The 3,103-nt window shown below is 51.0% G+C and overlaps 1 pseudogene; it reads right to left on the bottom strand.

Annotated features, from left to right (window-relative positions):
* Positions 1–218: 218 nt before the first annotated feature.
* On the bottom strand, positions 219–2,568 carry LOC121432284 (annotated as a pseudogene).
* Between the last annotated feature and the right edge of the window lie 535 nt (positions 2,569–3,103).

Raw genomic sequence — 3,103 nt, 5'->3', positions numbered from 1 at the left:
ACAAATGCATTGACTTAGAAAACAGCCAGCCACATAAATGAGGTCACATGAAAAAAATAACCAAGTGCTTACTCTTTGTAACACTATTAAGACAAACAGAACACTACACACACACACACACACACACACACACACACATACACACACACCATCTACTAGCCCACTCGACAAGCTGTGAGTTTGGCAAACATCGCAGAACAAGTATTGTTGTTTGAAAATCACATCTGTGGCTCTTCCAATGGTGACTCAAGAGCTTCCATCAGCTTCTTATTTGCCACTTCATTAAACCGGCTTTGACAATGAGTTAAATGGGAAATTTGATTCAAAATTACAGTGTGGACATTTAAGTAAACTTTGCCCATGGGCTGCGATGTGATTTTTAAGGAGAGACTCCAAGAGAAACGCTTTCTCACAAATTGTGCACTTGTACGGACTATACACATTGTGTTTATTAACCAAGTGATGCAAAATAGCGCCTTTCTTCATGGCACTGCAGCAGCAAATTTTGCAGTAGTATTTCCCTTTTTCACGCTTCATGTACTTTGCGATCTCCTCCTCAGAAATGAAGGCCTCTTTCTTTTCGGTGAACTGAAGTACATTTTTGGACTGTTCTGGACTACTCATCTTTATTTTGTTCTCTTTGCCAAAGTCAATAGACTAGACATCCACCTGCTCTTGGTCGCTGCTGGGCTCCTGGCCCTTGATGTCTATGGCATCTAAATCTGTTCTCAGGTACTCACTACTACTGACTGAGCTCAGCATCCGAGTTCTCTTGACTGTCTTTCTTGAGCTTCTTTGAAGGAGGAAATAGAGCATCCTCTAGCAGTTTCTTAGGTGCAGCCAGAAGCCCTTGCTGGACCAGACTATCACATTTTGCAGCATCATCTACAGCTTCCAGCTGTAGCTCATCACCAAGCTCAGTGGCCTTCTGAGCGTTGGAGATCACAGCAGATTTGGGGAGCTCAGGGAAAAGTACATGCTTCCGGGGCCCTGGAGAAGCAGGAAGGACTCCTTTGGTGGGCTCAGGAAACAGTGTGGACTTCCTAGCCTCAGCATCTAGAGAGAGGACAGGCTTCCAAATGTCTGAGGCCACCTTTTGGGGCTCAGATGAGCCAGAAGGATGTTTCCGTGTCTCAGGGAAGACGCTAGGCTTCTGAGATTCTGTAATGAAGGAGGACTTCCAGACGTCAGGAGACCCATGGGAACTTTTCTGGGACTAGGGGAAATCCAGTGAAGCAGGAGAACTTTTCCACCGGTCAGGAGAAAGTTTCCAAAGGTCTGGGGACCCTGAAGGCTTCCTGAGCTCCGAAGATCCTGCTGGACTTCGGATCTCAGGAGAGAGGGGTGGGCCCGGTCTGCGAAGCTCGGGAGACACAGGAGGCACTGCCTTCCAGTGTACGGTGACAAAGCAAGAGCTGTCTTTCTCAGCTCAGGGGGTCCAGACTTCCATGACTCTGGAGATGTGGGGGGCGTTTTCCAGGAACCAGATGAGACTGAAGACTTCCAGGATGCAGTGGACACAGATGGAGCTGGCTTCCAAGGCCCAGGAAATACAGAAGGTATTGGCTTCCAAGGTCCAGGAGACAAAGATGGAGCAGGTTTAGATGACTTCCACGGTCCTGAGGTTGCTGAAGGACTGGATTTCCAAGGCCGAAGAGAACCAGGTGGCCCTGGCTTCCAGGAACCTGGTGATACTGCTGGGGTTGGTCTCCGAGGCTCTGAAGTGACGGCAGGGAATGGCTTCCAAAGTTCAGGAGACTCTGATGGGGATGGCTTCCTTGGCTCAGGGGAGGCAGTCCGTGTAGGCTTTCGAGACTCTGGAGATGCAGTTAGGGATGGCCCCCAAGGCTCAGGCGATGTGGCCAGAACTGGTGACTCTGGAGACAAGGTGGAAGGGGGAGCCCCTGTATAGGCAAAAGGAAAGTGCTTCTGGTGTTTGGAGCTAACAAGAGCAGACTTGACGGACTCAGGGGAAGCAGGGACAGGCTTCTGCAGCTCAGACACCATGCTGGCTGGGTCGACACATTCAGGGGAAGAAACAGAAGCAGTTTTTGAGGCTTCAGCAGGAAGACAAGGGGCCTGTTGCTCAGGAGAAACAACAGGGCCAGAGTCCTCAAGCTCCAGAGCAGGAGGAACAGACTTTTGTGGCTCTGGAGACAAACTCGGACCAATTTTCTGTGTTTCCATGGGGAGAGCTGGAGTGGGCCTCACTTCTGCTGGGTCCAAGGCTGTGCTCTGGTGTTCGGGAAGGGAAGGGCTTTCCACAGTCTCGGTCTCTTTGCTCAGCTGGTCCTTTGGTTTGTCCTTCCACTTCTCTGAGGCTGTGATGTGATAGTACACATTGGAGTACATCTTGCTGGTAAAGAAGCACTGATGGCAGTGGAAGAGCTTCGCACTCTTCTGGTAAAATATCATCTTGCCGAGTCCTCCGGCATCCATATCATCACAAAACTCCGGATGGTTGGAGCCCATGTGGATCTGCACGTTCTCATAATCGGTGCCTCTGAAACCACAGTGGTCACAGTCCAGGCTCAGTGATGGTTTGTGAGGCTCCTGACACACTTCCATCTTCGGTCAATGCAAACAGCTGGGCCTTAATGGGTTTCCACCCTGTTGGAAACACCGGGCTCGGTTGCTGCCTTCTGAAAGACCCCCCTGGACAAGGTTAACCCTGTGCATGGTCCACATAGGGGATGTGGCGTCTGCTGTCGGCCGCCCTCTGGAGAGCACATCCACCTCTAGACCGACATTGATCCGTCCCATTCCGCGAGCCGCCAGGCGACACTGGCAGAAGCAAGTGGGGGTGGGGGGGGGGGCACGGAGACCGGCCACCGAGGCAGAGAGCAGGAGGAGCCCACTGCACGCTCAGGCCTCCAGGCCGCGCCAAGCGCGCCAAGGCGCCCGCCGGCCCGCCCGCCCGCCCGCTAGCTGCATCCCGCAGCCGGCAATCAGATTTTATATGCAACAAAATCACAGAAGATGAAGAAGAGTAAAATAAGACAGACTCACTAAATTGAAATCAAGGCTCACTGTTAAATCATGAAAAAAAATGATATGCTGGAGATAAAATATTTGTGAGACACATGTTTTTGATATGTTTTCA

Source organism: Microtus oregoni, unplaced genomic scaffold (assembly GCF_018167655.1).
Source record: "Microtus oregoni isolate MIOR12 unplaced genomic scaffold, Mior012 000034F_ref0000314, whole genome shotgun sequence".
Taxonomy (NCBI): domain Eukaryota; kingdom Metazoa; phylum Chordata; class Mammalia; order Rodentia; family Cricetidae; genus Microtus; species Microtus oregoni.
Note: the sequence above shows the minus strand (reverse complement) of the source record. Positions and strands in the feature narration are given on the sequence as shown.